This window comes from Acanthaster planci, unplaced genomic scaffold (assembly GCF_054643075.1).
Source record: "Acanthaster planci isolate LZ-2023a unplaced genomic scaffold, COTS_SCS Contig82, whole genome shotgun sequence".
Lineage (NCBI taxonomy): Eukaryota > Metazoa > Echinodermata > Asteroidea > Valvatida > Acanthasteridae > Acanthaster > Acanthaster planci.
Window position 1 is genome coordinate 8,516 of NW_028257704.1, and position 18,113 is coordinate 26,628.

The window sequence follows — 18,113 nt, forward strand, 5'->3', positions numbered from 1 at the left end:
CCCGTCAGAACCTCTTGTGCCATTCTGTTGCACCAGTTCTGAAATCCAGACCAAAACAGACAACAAATGTACATGTGTATTACACTATGTTCATCCTCAGTGAAAAACAAAATGGATGCAAATTCACGCTACTTTTCCATTCATCTGGCCTCAAGTGATGAAGATCATCCACCAGGAAAAACCATGCATTGCATCCATTGTTATCTTCCAACTGAGTACCGGTACATTATAGACTGTGGTTAAAGTGCTGGTATTTCTTTTGATGCAGGCCACACATCAGTACAGGCAGTTTGAAAAGTCTACAGTGGCATTTTTCAGTACTTTGGCATGCAATTAACACCTGATTTCTACTCTTATTAGTCTCCCATAATAATTAAACTATGCTCATTTTGAATTGTACCCACCTTCTCTTGTGCCAGTTCCATTTTCCTCTATACTCATGCTCTCCGTGAGTTCTGACAGTGAGTCCTCAATCACCGAGTTTGCACGAAATGTGCTTGAAAGTCTTCTCTTTAACCGCTTCATGACAAATGAAGCTATCCAAAAACAAGACTGAAATTCTTGTTTAAATAAGAGAATGAAGTCTGATACTGCTGTGGATATATCCACAAATGGGACTGGGATAACAAGTTTTTTATTTCGCTTGACACAATGTAATCATTGCTCTCCACCTGTCTGAGGCTTCATCAGGAATCCTGCGTAAGCATGTCACTGCAGTAACGTGTGGTATTTGCAAATCTGAAACAAGGAAACAGAGAGAGAGAAAGAACTGTGTTTAGACTGAGTCAACAACTTGGTATAAACTAAAGTGAACTGGAAGTTGTTTGTCAATTGAGTGGCGTGATTAGAGATAGGTATCTATGGACAAAGCCCATGCCTGCCAAATGTACATGTAGGCCTACGGTATGATTATGAAAGTGGATGAGTTCCTCTGTGTGCAGAGTGAATGCATAATTTCTGTACACAAGTACTTGAATGTTCATGTACAATGTCCAGTTTGCTACATCTATAAAAACAAGAAATACAAGTATGTAAGAAGTACATGTACTGGTCGGTACACGTGTAGATGTACTGTACGTGTGAACTACTATACATGTGTCTCCTTACACAATACAGTATTTCTGTCTTCTGGCCCAGATTTATGCTTCCAAGTAGACAGCCATATTTTTCTTTAGAAAGGTTGTTATCCCAATTTAAACAAAAACCTAAAAATGTCCACATTTCAAATGTGCAGTCACTGCAGTGGCATATTATCGTCAATGTCAAGTTTGCATCAAGGGACAGTAGGAATGGCTCAGTATCACATGTACATGTAGACATATGCACATCACTGAAGAAAAACTAAAATGCATGTTTACTGGAACGCTTAGTTCACTGATTCTGGTCTTTGGTCTGTGCACCTGACTTCTACCAGTACACCTCAGCCAGTAACCATCCTCTTTTGAAAAGTCTTGAACCCACCACTGAATGAACGATACTCCATTACAACTACATTTGTGAAGCAGCGCTGCATTTGTGAATGTCCATGTGCCAGTGCATGTACCTGTATGTAATAGAGTGCTACATGTACCTGTATGTATAGTGCTACATGTACCTGTATGTAATAGAGTGCTACATGTACCTGTATGTAATAGAGTGCTACATGTACCTGTATGTAATAGAGTGCTACATGTACCTTTATGTAATAGAGTGCTACATGTACCTATGTAATAAAGTGCTACATGTACCTGTATGTAATACAGTGCTACATGTACCTGTATACATGTAATACAGTGCTACATGTACATGTATGTGTATGAGTACAATGCAGGCCTGCACTATGTCCTACTTTCCTGTACAGCCTACAGAAACCTTTGTACATGTACATGTGTGTACCGGCAGACTAGAAGAAAAAGATAATGAAAGTTTCCTAGTGAGCATTTGTATGGATCCTATGGTCTTTATTCTTACTGTTACATACATGCACCCATTGTCAAGATGTCTTGAAGGCTTTATTACATGAAACAGTACCGGTACGTTAGTGGACATTCATTCATGTACCGATATGTACGTGTTTGTACATCATACAATGTACATACATGTAATTACATGAATGTAATCTGTGTGTACAAGTACATGAAAGCACGTTTGACCTTCAAGTTCAATCATCAATTACATGTACCAGCTATTGTCAACACAGCAACAGTCAGCTCTAAATGTCACAATAACTGATGTTTAAGCCTGTCGTCTTGTAACCATGGTGCTTCATACATGTACACCTGAAAGTACTAAGTACCAGTACATGTACTCACAACATCTACGGTAGCAGTGTATAGTTCACATACTCCGTACATGTACATCAAGTACACATATAGTACTTTCAAGTCCTTACATGTACATGTATGCACACTGTTACATGTACAGAGTAGACATTGGTTCATTACAGTTGTGTATCAGTGTATGGATATGTACCGGTAGGAAAATGCACTGTGCTTCAAAACACTATCAAGAATTTTTTACCTAGAGTCAGTCCAATAATAAATGTACCCCAGACAAACTACATGTACAACATCACTGATCTCGGTTCAAGTTAAACAATTATTACAACTCCTGAAATTAAATATTAGAAAACTTCCAGCTGGACCAAAATGCTGGCTCTCAGCTCACTGAGTTGATGTCTAATTCTGTGTTCATCAGGACTGCATATGTCTGTTATGATGACTCCAGTGAACCTTGTCCTCTTTGTTTATGTCATGTTGGCAATGACTTGTTTCCTACTGGGAATGACAAATGAAATAAATCGGAACTTTAAACCTGGGATTACTATTTGGGATAAGAGATGTCTGTGCTCAAATACTGACATGCAAGCAGTGAGTGGTTCAATACACTGTATGTGATGTGACCACTGATAAGGGACAGTAATGCCAACCCTTGAATTACACATATGTACATGTACATTTTGCCTGTACATGTACATGTATGAGTAACAATGCAGTTTTATTAATGTACCGGTATTGCCAGGCCTGTGGTTTGCTTTCTTCATGTACCGGTATGAGTACAGTACATGTTCAACATTCAGTTGCTTTCAGTGAAAATCATAAAATGCAATACAAACCTCATCATAAACGGGTATCTTCAAACCTCAAATTTCTTTCAAGGGACACTAATGAATCCAACAGAATCTTATGGCAGCAAAGTACGATACATTTGTACATGTATGTGTACATGTGCACATGTACCGGTATGGGGCTTGCTGTACCCACTGGAATACAACTAGAAATTGTACTATTTCGTGTACATCACGAGAAATTCATTGGTTTAATATCCAGATCTACATGTACATGTATGGCATACCGGTATGACCATGAGATACATGTACATGTACATGTAAATGTAAGAGTCAAATAGGCCAGTACTGGGGTACATGTCCCAATGACATTCCTATGAATGATACTACAGTGTATATGGGTAACAGTACCGGTACATGTAGGTCTATGCACATGATATGCAAACCAACTGTCAGCTTTTTCAGTATGTACAATATACCAGTATTCTATCGCACTAGATAATTTCTGAACACTGGAATTGCCTTTTGCTCCTGCAATGAGAGATTTGTAAATTGAGACATGGAACTTTCCAACAAACTTTACTATAATGGATTCCATTCCCTCCAATCACAGGGAATGTTGGAACTGCTTCATATGAGCATCTCGAAGTGAAGACCAAGGCAGTACATGTATGTATGAGGCACATGATGAGCAAGCATGGGCATTTTGGCTTCTGTGTAACAAAAGCATTCAATACTTCTTTTGGCAATAACAACATCTGGGAATTTATTTACAACCCCCGCCATCACAGAATCAGCCAGACAGCAACAGAAGCTTGTTTCAGTACAGTCTGCTCACTCACACAGTCTGCTCTCACTGCTGAAAAATGATTTCTGCATGGAGGAGTACTGGTACATGTACACAGCACACTGGCTTCCAGACATCACCTGGCAACTACCAACCCAACAATTTGCTTAACTAAGATGTCTACTCCGTGTCTCTAATTATAGTGTTTCTACATGATACATGTATCTGCAAGCAGCTTCGGTCCATGTACATGTACATGTATTGTTTATGTACTTGTACTGGTACAGTACCGGTACATGAACAGAATAACTTAACTAGACTCACCGGTACATACAGGTACATGTACTGAAGCTCCCCACCATCACAACAAAATTGCATAAAATAGGAGAAAAAGTGAATCCTAAGCAGTTACTAATACATGTAAGTACATTAGTTGATCTTTACCCTAAGCTTCTTGTTCCATTTCCTGCTCACCTTCCCTGGGGAAAAAAATTGATTTCCCAAATTCTGAGCCATGATGACTGGCGTACAGACACACACCTAAGGGGTAGACATTAGCATGTGACTGATGCGATCAGTAGCGTCATACATACATGTACCGGTACATCCAATCTGCATCCCTTATTCACAAGACGCATACTGTAGGTTACCGCAAGGTATCAGTAATATTGGGATCAGTTACACCAAGGTATCAGGGAAAACCTCCCTTGGTGGTGAATCAGATTTAAAGGGGCTTGACCTTTCCATTTTTTTTGGCATTGTACTATTTTCATTTACTCAAATATCAAACTGTGAGGCCATATTGAGGTTGAATAGAATTCCCCTTGGTAGTACCCCATACATTTCAAATTTGAGTAATGCCAGGAATGACAGGCAGATCTGACAGTCTTGTAATACCAGTTTTTAAAGAGTAGCTGTGTCAAAATCCTTATATTGTACATGTAGGTGAACCATACATCACAAAGTGCATTGTAGTGTACATAGTGAATGAAAGCACTCCTTTCAGAGATTTCCAGCTTTCATTTGTGTACGTGTACGTACATACATGGTACATGTTTTCATACACTTCTAAATGACCCACATGCTGATTAACTGGATACATGTGCATGCACATGCTGCACTTCAGTTTTCCTTCAAAGAAGTAAAAACAATGTTTTTCTCCAGTGATCTGAAAGTTAGTGACGTGCACACATGTACATGTACATAAATGTACATGTACATGCACATGTGCGTACCTGTATTTGCACAGTGTATTTACTAGCAGGGTTAGACAATAGCTATTGACATACCGGTACATGTACCGGTACATTGACATGTATAATTTATGAAAACATACAGATCCAAGGAGCCAATTTACTGTTTTGAGATATACATTGTATGCATGCATGGTACAATGTACTTTATGTATTAGTACATGTATGTACATGTACACGTGCATGTACACATTAACTTGCAATTTGTAAGCTACCGGTCATGTGAAAAATTTCTTTCAGTGTTTTGAAGATTTTGTTGTACAAAGCACACAGAGAACCTCTGCAATCATGCCCTGGGATTTAGCTGTCGGACCCTCAATCCCTGATCTGAGATTGCCTAAAATTACGGTACATGCACCATACCGGTACGTGTATCTCACTTCCTTCACTCCGTGTCCAAGCATGAGAAATGAGTTAGCAGACCTCCTTCCTAGCCTACACTATTTAATTAGTACCATTACCCAGGCTGTGCAAACAGCAAAGACCTGTTTGTGCACTGCTATCTCATTGGCTTTGGAATTAGACATGAAATTACCTTTTTTGTGTGTGTCCTTCCTGAACGGGGTACCATATGTGTCATGTTTTGAATCAATACTGCTGAAACATTGACAGCAAATAAACCAAGCTGAATTATAATTGATGTACTGGTACGCGTACAGATGTGGGTTTGTCCACACTAAAAAGATACAGCTACATGTATGTGGCACACAATACAAATTTCCAAATGTAAAATTTTGCCATTTTTTGCTGCTTGTGCATGTCTTCACTATTTCTGATTGTTACCCACAGAAAGGTAAACACAAATTGAGCAATATTTAGGAAGTTATAGGAAGTCTATTCTTGAAGATACAATGTTTGTCACATGGACAGACACTTTGCTTCTTAAATATGACAACTAAATTCAAAATGTGATTGATAGTTACATGTACATGTACCTGCAATGTATTAAATACTCTTGTAAGTTTACTTTTATAAACTTTCATAATCTCAGAAAAACAATGTGTATATAAAACACTGAAATTTATTACAAATACAAAATTACAAGGTACATGTACATGTAAGGTTTGTCACTGGAAATACATCACATTTGTCACATGGACAGATATAACATATATACATGTATGTGTATACGCGTACAGGTATGTCACATGGACAGCCATTTTTTTATGTTTAACCCTAACAGTTCCGGGCATTGTTTGGCCTAAAGTACTCAGTACTACAAAATACTATGTAACACTCTGAGCCTGAAGGACCTAGCGCTACAAATTACTATTTCTGGTAGGCCTGTGCCGGGTACCCGGGTACCCGGGTACCCGCCCGTCGATTTCAAAACCCGGTTCCATTTTTCCGGGCCGGGTACCCGTAAAAAAGTAAATAAATTAGGAACAAACATTCATGCATAAAATGTCTGTGAAATTTCTTACTGAAGGACAGACTTCATGGAAAACCACCGTGCCGATGAAAACCCGGTCCCGTGGTCATACATGAAACTTGAATTCGGAGATCGACAGCTAATTTTGTTACCCACTCCACCCATTGTACCGCAAGTCGCTTTCCTAGTTCCGGAATTTCCTAGTTCACAAGAGCGAAAAAACCACTAAAATTCACGGGCGATAGGTCACTCGCTACGTGTGATTTTAAATATTTCTTTAAATTGAATAGTCATATAAACCTTTGCATCTAATGTCTGCTTAATCAAAATGACTTTTGTTAATTTAGCGAAAACTACAAGCTTTTCCCCACTCTCGGATCGCGCGGCGTTACCACGCAAAGTCGTTGCGAACTCAACTACACGGGCGCAGCAGAAATGTATGTGACGTAATGGGTTCGTCAACTGTGCGGCGCGGGGAGGATAACGTTGATAGCTCACTCTACAGTTTAAAAGTCGAGTCAAACCTTACGCAATTTCTACCTTTTTAATTCATTGGAATTCTTATTTTTCATCTAATTTTCTCAAAATTAAAAGATTCTCTATTAGAAAAGCAACTTTTTACAATGATTTTGGCTGAAAATGGATTTTTCGTGTGGTTACTTTTCATTTGTGAAGACGTTTTTGTCTCGATCCTAAACCGATCCAGAACTAGGAAAGGTGTCATCATCACTTTCGTCGATCGATCCTGTGAGTCCAAATGTAAAAGCTTAGATTTTGAAAAAAAAAATTGAAGTATATCCAAAACACAAAGTTGACTTCTGACCATATTTCACTCGAATTTGAGGATTTTTCAGCTGCAGTCTTACTGAATAATTTTCGCGATCCGGAACTAGGAAAATGACTGTACCAAACCTATATGAACAAGAGACCGAAGGAGTTTTTCTTATGAGGGGGAAGCGCTGTTGATGTACACTTGCATGACTGTATTTGTAACTATCAAACCCTGTCGGCCTAAATGACTTTTGTGCGGAATAAGTAGTGCTTACTGTTTGAATAAAGAGTATTTTTGTCAAATAAAACAATATGAATGAAAATTACGTTATGTCGGGATTGACGACGAAGCGAGAGCGGACTGTGTAATATTCCTGCGGTACTGGGACTCCACGCCGCGTGCGGTAAGTAGCGATCACGCACAAATTGTGCGGTTGATCGGCCTCTTTTTATAATCAAAGCACTAAATGTGCGCTACAAACCCAAAGAGTCAGAGAACCAGTTTAGTTAAGTTTTATACCAAGAAATATTCCGTTTCAAAATTATTTTTAAATTAAAGCAACTTGAATTTCCTCAGTGATTCTGCGGAACTGTGGATGAGGAATTGACCAAAAAAGCAGGAATGATTTTTTTTGTATGTACTGAAGCATTTCAAATCCAAGTATTTTTTCATTCGAAAAAAAGGAAATGTTGACAGGTGCAAGTCATAATACAGTCGGTCAATCAAATATCACTTGTCAAAGTACTTATGCATTAAAATCTCGACAATTTGAACCTCAGGGGAATGGAGTTATCCTGAAAAAGTATTTATAAAACTAAACCACTTCATCGTGGTACGTACCTTCGTGTGGCAAAACTTTCGTATCGCTTAGTCATTTAACAACATGAAGCGCTGCTATTTTTTCACTTGGGCTTCCTTATGTGTGGTCACATGACCTTTCTTTTTATGGTCACATGGCTGCTGCAGTGTCAGCGATTGGACCGCCTGAAGGGGACTACAATTGGGCCCGCGTTGCAATCAGGTTAGTTTCAGCGTCTTGAAAGCCAGGATTACACAGTTGCAGCTACGTTGATTTATGCAACGTGCTGGTCCTCGTCAGAAAAGAAATGAACTTGCGATGACTCCTGACCCTATATAGACTTCCGATTCTTTCAACGCCGTTTGAAGCATTTTGGTGGCGTTTTTTTGAATCAGAAACTTCAAAATAAGTGGATGTAATCGTGTGGGCATTGTTCGAGTTACGGTGGTATTTTTGTACATAAAACTTTAAGCCTTTTAACCCGTGACGTACATAGCACTGATCTGGTCCGCACGTGACACGACCAGCGCTCACCATTTGTGCACGTCACATGCGTTCCGCGTGTCCGTGGTCATGCAGCATCCGGGACATTTCCTTTGAGCGTTTGCAGGTGCGTATATCATGTAGGTGGTTTGCAGCTCTGTTCTTTTTTCTGACGTTTCCCGTGAAGATTTGTTTTTCTGTTTCATACACCCACAAAAAATTTGTAAACTGAAGGTAACAATTTCGTTTGATAAAAAGGTAGGAGGGATAAACTCCGACGTTTAGAACAATGTTCTGCTTGCTTCGTATGTACCAAAAAGAACCGTGTTTCGGGCACATGATCCACCGGGTTGCGCGCAATGCCATTTGTTATTAGGCGATCTCTTTTCCGGGTACCCGGGTACCCGATGTCAACAGAAAACGGGTACCCGGTTCTAAAAATACCCGCAAATGCACACCCCTAATTTCTGGCTAGGTTTATTCCATTGTTACTCATACAGAGAACAATAAAACCATGCATTCATAGTGCCACAGTACTGTATGGTACATTGTCTGCTCTATTGTATTTTATGGCTGTTAGAATAATAATGTCATGTCCTCTTACATGCGAAAGGGCTGAGTACTACATTTTACTACTAAGTAGTACTTTGTAGCATTTGGGACTGTTAGGGTTAAATTAGAGAATGAAATTTAGTGCTGCGAAAAGCCTGAACTCTCATTACTTGACAACTAGTGGTCATTTATAATACATGTATAATTAAAAACGAGAGTTGTAGGGTTTTACAAAAATACAAGTAAAGTAGAAGTTCAGAAAAGATTTTAAACAAAAACTAATGAAAATGTACCGGTACAAGGGAAAACCAGTGGAGAGAATCCAGCCCAGATTGTACAAAATCTCATATACATGTACATTTTGGAACTTCAGTTTTTGAAACCGTTATAATATAAACAAACAACATATTAGTCAGTTTACTGCATACATGTTATTTGCTCCTGGAATGGAAATTTAGAAATGAATAAGACTGGTAAGACCATCTGGTGTTTCTTTTCCTCTGGATTGAGCAACGTACAGTGTACATGTACCGGTATAGTATGTCAACATCTGGGCTTTAACTACCGCCATGATAAAATGTACTTTGGTCAGGGCAGTAACGCATGGGAAAATATAATTTTTCTTTGGTTTAGGCAGTAGCCTTCTGGTACATGTACATGTATGTGAAAAATGAGTTTGCATAACATAATGCTTCAGTCAGTGCTACTGCCACATTTTGACAGAAATCTACTGGTACATGCACCATACAAAATGATATCAGAAATTTTTGGCAATGACATCACTAAAGAGTTGGGAATTTCCATATTCCATTGGCAAAGTACGTAATACCGGAAAGTTGAATAACGGCTTTAAAAAAATGAAATATGAATCAGGAAACTGAGACACAGTTTTAAAATAGTTTTAATGTTAAACGGAATGTACCGTGTGCTCATTCTTAAAGGTGTTTACAAATTGGTGAAAAAAATTTGAATTTTAACAATGGAAAAGGCACTCATATTCAGAAATCACTGAGGATTTTAATGATACATATTTTTGTACATGTACATGTTGTTCAAAAGGGTAGCTGGGACAAATCAATCACCTGCTGTCAAATGCCTCAATTACCAATTGGCTCTATGCACAAGTCTGTCTCTACTTGTATTGGCAAACTGGGAAATCAAATGTGAGAGAATTCAAAGATGTTTTCAATTATGTTTACACACGAAATCATTTTATACTATTAAAGTTAAGAATTGGAGTTGCAGTGTACATTTGTATGCAAATGGCAATCTACATGTACATGTTTATGTTCATGTACCCGGTATCTACTCACTCAAGTGAAGTACATGTACAGGGGTTTAGATAATTTTCTTCACGCCATGAGTACAATACCCATGTCCTTGCTTAGAGTACCGGTAGAGTACAGAAGCCTACTCTTTTGCCCTCAGTACATACATGTACATGTGTATTATGTATTGTACTCTTCTTCCTGAGAGGGAGAGTACCGTACTCCCTAAGAGGTGGAGGAACTGAGTACCAATACTATGTGAGTTAGTCCTTTTGCCTTAGGAAATATAATACTTCTTCTTCCTGAGAGGGAGAGTACCGTACTCCCTAAGAGGTGGAGGAACTGAGTACCAATACTATGTGAGTTAGTCCTTTTGCCTTAGGAAATATAATACTTCTTCTTCCTGAGAGGGAGAGTACCGTACTCCCTAAGAGGTGGAGGAACTGAGTACCAATACTATTACTATGTGAGTTAGTTCCATAGCTGTAGTAAATATAATGAGGCAAAACCACAGAAAAAAACAGCTCTTAGTGATAACCATGAACTCATGACACCGTAGACAAAAATCACACAATCACATAATCTAAACCTCAATCTTTCTGAGGTGTTCTGACTCAAATTTTCCAAAAATTCTTCCAAAAATCGATGAAAATAGTGTGGTCTTTGTGGGCTAGAACTCAATTTTACTGCATCGTGTCTTTGGGGAGTCTGGTGACCAGGTTTTTGTACAGAACGATGCCTGCGCAGTAGCCCATTTCGGTCTACAACACGTTTTGCTTTGGGTCTTTCCCGTCAATTCAGGGTTTTCTCAATAATTTATAATAGTTATACATGGAGTGGCGGGAAAAGCTGTACACAGACGAACATGACCAAACCGGTTTTAGTTAGCGTCCGCTACAAATATAACTCTGTTGGGCAGTGCATAATTGATGCAACATGAAAAATACAAAAACTTATGGTACTCTTTCTGTAGTAAAAATCACTGCAAACTGTATTCTATGTTCTGCATGAGGTTTTATGCTGCGTATTTTTACTAAATTTCCAAGTCGGGAAGCGTACATGTACATCTACGCCAATACACGCGTTATCTAAACCCCTGCATGTACATGTACCGGTACATGCACATACATGTAGAGTATGTATAGATGTACATGTATAATGCATGCAAGGTACATGTAAATATTGGCCTTGTTGCCATGGCACCTTGGGTGTACATGTAATTCAATTAATGAATTTATCTACAGAGTTGCTGGTTTAACAGGATTAACTGGCAAATGTGATGGGCATAGATGTATGTACTGTATAACGGGACATGTATGTTCAGGTGCATGTTTTAAACAATTTATCTGAAGATACTGTAAGCATCTTTTTGACATTTGGTCACTTCACAGGTGCAGTGGAAATGTTGAAATAAAAAACCTCTGTAAAGAGTACAATTGAAAGAAAGCGCTGCACCGGAAGCTTTTCAAAATTTCATAACTCACATTGAGATACCAGTAGTTTTGAAGTGTCAATGGAGCAGTCTCTACTGTTCCATGTACATATTCTGTAACTGTCTGATCACTGTACACATCTTCAGTCAAAAACTTTCAATCATCCATGTGATCTTCAGGTGTACTTATTCTGGAAAGTAGAGGTCCATTTTTTGCGTGTCCCTGTCACATCTGGCCTATGATTTTCTAAGTTCAGAACACATTTCTATGGTAATTTCCAAGAGTGATGAATAAATGCAAATTACCTGCCAGCAGCACAGGTTGCAATGACAAATGTGACGGGCATACATGTAGGCCTGGCGGTACATGTACATGTACATGTACATATGCACTTGTACCTGTTGAGGAACAAGGGTTCATTTACACCCATATACGGAAATGTACACAGTATTGTCTTAAAATTTTTAACTTTACCGGTACCAGTATGTGCATGTTTACACACCTGATCATTACATGTGGTTGTACAATGTAGGGTATGTTAGGGGAAGACGGGACACACTAAAGATTATGGCCCATTACATTAAATTTTACTGTGCTTGAACATCCACAGCAATATTTATGAAAAGTAATTTGACAGACTACCAGTACGTCTTCCCCGCGTCCCGTCTTCCCCAAATGTACCCTACATGTAACTTGTCCTTCCATAATGTTAGAGACAAGTATCAAAGTGAATGACAGAGTACTTACATGTACATGTACTCGTAGGTCCACCCATGTACATGTAACAATGATCTTGCACAGTGTACATGAATGCCACGCACATGTACAGTGTCCTGGTACATGTCCCACATGTGCATTTGGCCATGACTTCAAGTGGCCTGGCCAAGGCACCGGTGTGCCAGAAATACCCGTGGACCCAATGAACTTTTCAACTCAAAACTTCCATGAAATGTTTGATTGGAAACACATGGTCCTTTTTATTTGAAGTTTTATTTGGATGTTTTCAAAAGTCAGCACATAGACTTGTGTCTAAGAAGACATTTACATACTTGTACATGTACCCCTGGTACATGTACCAACAGGCTTTCATGAACCAATCACAAGTCTTAATTCAATGAAAATTTACATAAGAACACTGTCCATACAATGAAACTCCTACTACATACAAGATGGTAGTTTTACATTTCAGCTATAATAATAACAAAAATTTGTAACGCCTCGGTATCCGCCTCAAGAGACGCTTATGGCACAGTACAGTCAAGAAAAACAACATAATTAAATAATCGAATAAATGTTAACTATACACCAGTGCATTCATGTAATTCTCTATTCTTTATCCGATTCTTACAAGTGCAAATACGTACAAGTACCATACATGTGTCCAACACAGTACATACAGTGTACAATGTACAATATACATATTTTCTTCATCAAAATTTGCGCAAACATCCCTCAGTTTTTAAGGACAGTTTAACTTGTTTTTGCTTTTGAAAAATGAAACCAATCTCAGTGTTTTCACACATCTTCTGACATCCTTTAACACAGACATTTCCTAAGACAGTTCCTGTAAGAATGTGATTTGTTCCTCAGCCTGCCACATGAAAAGCTCTGAGGTCTTGCACCTCATTTTGGGTCTGGACAAAACATTAGATACATGTATTTCACAAGCTCTGGTAAGAATTAAAGGTCACTAATGGTTGGACTAAAAATTATCACAGGCCTTTCTTCCAACTCTTCAACAGAGTCAACAAATGACAGGAAATAAAAGAGAGTCCTGTCCCCATATCAAAACAAATCACAACAGTGTCCTTGACCCGTACTTGGTGTTGGTCTAGCCACAATGGTTGAGTATGAGTGACTCATACATAGACCTATTGTTACAAGGGCTAACCCTCTCGCTACAGAAAAAAGCTGGCCTTCAATTGGGGATATTTTCTAGCCCCTAGGATGTATGTAAAATCATATTGAAATAGGAGGATTTGGGATTATTAGGGCTACTACTACTACATGCACATGTACAATTGTGTGTTTTGGTAAAAATTGCCAGGACCAGATTGACATCAGGTCACGGCTTAAAGTGTAGATGGAGCTATAAAGCCTGAACAAACAGGTACATGTACATGTACATGTATGATACATGTACAAAAAAGATTACCTGTATGTACAATTTGCCCAAGTGTTGTTCTTCTACATGTAATTTCACTTCATCCTTAAGTTGTAGGGCACTGCACAATGTACATGTATGAATGTACACATGCTTGTACATGAACAATGGAATATAGTACGTGGATGGTTGAATGTTTGAAACAACTAGGAATTCCACCTGCTGACCCATAATGGCATGTCTACAGGCCATACATGTACATGTACCATACATGTACATGTACATTGTATATGTATACATGTAACGTACATGTATGTGTGCATGCAGGCTCAATCAGACCAAGATGGGCATGCACATATGCATGTACTCCTCATGCACCATCATGCACATTTTTGTCCATTTTATAAAGGATGGCAAAATATATGTAAAAGTGGCTTCCTACATTTACATTGTATGTATGTACATGTACATGTACTGTAAGTATACCGGTACAAATGAGCTGTCCCCTTCATACATGTAAGAATCAAAATTATCAAATATGGCAATGAAAAATATCCTGACCTGTAACACTTAAGAAACATATTTTTCAATAGTTACATAAATTTTTATAAATTTCAACTCTGCAGAAAAATTTTACGAGGCTCTGAATCCACAAAAACATTACAGGTACACGGAAAGTACGGTACCCAGCGCATGCAAAAGAATTATGCAACTGTATCAGAACATGTAGAGTACCTTTGCAGTGAACATTTTCTATTCAACACACAACAATAGCCCTGTTACATTGGTGCTTCGTAAGTACATGTACACGTACATGTACATGCAAGGAAGTTCATTCGCATCCTAAAACCTTAATGTCTGCAAAAGGACTGACGAATGGACATTAATGAAGTGATACTGTAAAGAAATGGCGCGTCAGAATTCACACCATCATCACGCCACCCTCATGCCTTATCATTCTGCGGTACGTGGGGTACCAGTACATGTACATGCAGGCCTACATGTACGTGTATACATACATGGACTCGCATCTAAGGTTGCAGATTTACCAGGGAATGGTAACACTAAACCAATTTACAACTGCCAGCAAAGCAATTTTAGATGGAAAGGAAAGCAGTTGGGACATGGCTCCATGATAACTTAATTTGCCAGGATTGTCCTGGGATGAAGGTGAATATTTCCTGTCTCAATTATACGGTACCTCTTGGATCTGCAGGTGTTTGTGCATCACTGTACTTGGAGGAGTGAAGCAGGTGCACACATGAACTTGTATTATACCGGTATGTGTTCAAAAAATGGTCAGTATCATCCATATACAAGGTGTAGCAAAAATAGGAAACCCAACTTGAAATGGTTACAGAGGCAAAGCTACACAACTTCTAGCAGGAAACTTGTTATCATCTTAAAGTAGAGAACGAATGCTTTTCAATGAAGCCTCAATCATGATTTTACCGTTTACTCGTCACTGAGCACCGATGTGTTGAACTTTAGGTGTTCGTGTATACAATGTAATTAGGGATGGCTCACTAAGATATGGGACAAAATTAACACTGAATCATTTTTTTCCTGTCTGCATTTTTTCCCCTTTGATCCAGTCAAGACAGTTTCTTTTTCATAGTCCAATGCCCTCCATGTGACCCCTTCCCCTCTAACACAGTGGACCTCAATGTCTCATGTGGTATTTGGCTGAAAACCTCTGTGTTCGTTATACATGCAAGTCTGCACCACAAAGATTCGCTGTTCTGCTGTAAGCAGCATCATTGTGCTCAGGTTCACACACTGTCTGAAGACCTGTCAAAGTGCTCAAGTTTCTATTCAAGAATGGTTGCATAATCGGCATTTCCACTCACAACCAAACCAATTATGAAAGTGGCAATGTTGATTTCATTAACGCATACACCCTGTAATATGTTTTATGAATTGCACGTATATAACAAACATTTAGGCAAGGGGAAATGCAGTGAAAAATCGCCAATCCCAGAACACTGACAACTGCACAAGTGTCAGCACTTTTTTCATTCCTGCTAAAATACACGTATATGAATAGAAGGTCAACTGTTGGTTTCTGAAAAAGTGACCATAAATACTGGACGTACATGTAAGGGGTGGGATAAAGGAAGAAGATGGGGAGGGATTTGTAATTAACCTGTATGTAAATTTTTGACATGCAGTGTAATTCTTAATTTGATCTCTCTCATCAAAGAGTGCTGACACAATAACTTGTCCTACACTTGTCCTGTGACTTGACCGACACACCCTGCACAAGTCAAAGATTACAACCAAGGAGGGACAGCCTCTTTAGTAATCTTAAATAAGGAAAAAAGACAGCAGGTGTAGAGGTCAAGGATACAGAGACCTGGCAAGAATTATACAGACAAGCTCAGGACAGGATAAGGTCACCTGGTAATCTAATAAACCAGCATTAGGGACCATCATCACTCTGGAATTCCATGCTAGCTCACTTACATGTACATGTACATGTACACATATGTACATGTCTATATGTAAATGATTTGATCAAAAACTGAGAGAGTGAAACTTGTACATGTACTTTTAGTCTGTAAAGCTTCAGTTTGTTTATTTCTCTAAAAGAATGCGTTTGAAAACATTGACTCCACGCTCATTTTATTGAACATTACATGATCCTTCAAGTACATGTAAATGTACTATGAAGCAATCCCATGGTGTTAACATTCCTTGGCATGTCAAACAACTTTCAAAACTGGGATTTGGGAGCCTGGGAGTTCTTCTGACTCACAAAAAATAACTTCTGTGCAAACAGATGATGTGGCCATCCAGAGCTTGATGGCACAAGTCAATGACTCAATGTTACACAGCAGAAGGGCTCAAACTACATGTACCAGTATACCAATTCCTCTCTCAGTCATTGCCAAATGATAAAGATCACAGTACTGGAATTACGAAGCTGAAGTAAAAAAGTGTCTAATTACATTTTAAAAAAGACACAGATCCCTAACTGGAAAACAGTCAACATACATGTACCGGTACATGTACATGACAGAATTTACACAGATTTAACTGTATGGTACAACCTTGTCAGAAATGAGGTTAAATGAGAATTGACTAAGATACAGTACCTGTACACTGTACATGTCTAAAAATGTCAGCTTTAGTAGAAAAGCACTTCTTTTTCGCAAACCTACATGTACCAGTACTGGTATTATTCTTCAATTTTCATTTGTCAGCAAACACAAATCTAATTCTAACTACTATTACATGTACATGTACTTCACAAACATGCACCACAGTGGGTCCAGTCAATAAATAACAGTGTCTTAGCAATGTTTATCCTAGAGGTTCCATGGCCTAGAGAGACAGTGTGTGCTTGCTATTTTTAATTTGACCTTCTGCAAAGACAGAATAATTTGTGGAAGCCTCATGCACCTGATGAGCAGCCTTCATGTCATGAATCTGTGTGGCTCAATGGTTATGCTACATATCCTTGTACAGTGTGTGTGTATTTCCCCCAGAAAGCCAAGTTCAGTACAACAGCTGGTATCTCAGCCAAACATGGACAGTATGCAGTTGTAAATGTCTTTGCTGGACTCATTTTATATACTTTTGGCATTAACGTTTATGTGGTAAAATGTGGTAAATAAACAAAAAGAAACCTTACACTGCCTTTCTTGGTATTGACTCTAGAGGGTTGCAAAAACTTCAGGAATTGTCAGCAGTCACATGTATCCTGATCACATTAATGGATCAGGATTTTGAAAATAGTTTTGAAGCGTAAATTACATCCTTGTCAGAGAGAAAATTGTAGTCTATATTGTTCTGTTTAAAACAAACTGAACAGCAGACAGGGAAGATTCATTTCAGGTACCGGTATTTATCTTGTCAAACTGAAATTTGAAATTCTTGGTGAGTTTCAGAGAAAAGGTGGGGCCATTTCATGTTCTATACCATACATGTGTACCTGTACAAAGTACATGTATGCTCACATGTGTATACATGAACCGGTATGTGCTGAGACTGTTTAAATAATGTTCCACTATGTACATCTTTATGTATGTATTGGGTGAACAGGATGACTCATCTACACGTACCAGTACATGTGAATTATATGTCATTCTTATGCACATTTATTGTTATAAGGCATACACTTTTAACTAATAACTATAATCAAAACAAATTAATCTGCATTAAATCCAAACATGTATGTACATGTACGTAAAAGCATGCCTCACATGCAAGTTACATCAGCACTCTACCAGTAGAACGTA

The 18,113-nt window shown here is 38.5% G+C and overlaps 1 long non-coding RNA gene across 1 annotated transcript in view; it reads right to left on the reverse strand.

Annotated features, from left to right (window-relative positions):
• LOC147795305 (uncharacterized) overlaps positions 1–18,113 on the reverse strand; it is a 21,183-nt gene continuing 3,070 nt past the window's right edge. Inside the window, exons 2-3 of the long non-coding RNA XR_015424020.1 lie at positions 405–738; positions 1–38 (exon numbers count right to left, since the gene is read on the reverse strand). This is a non-coding gene — a long non-coding RNA (uncharacterized LOC147795305). The remainder of the gene's footprint in view (positions 39–404; positions 739–18,113) is intronic.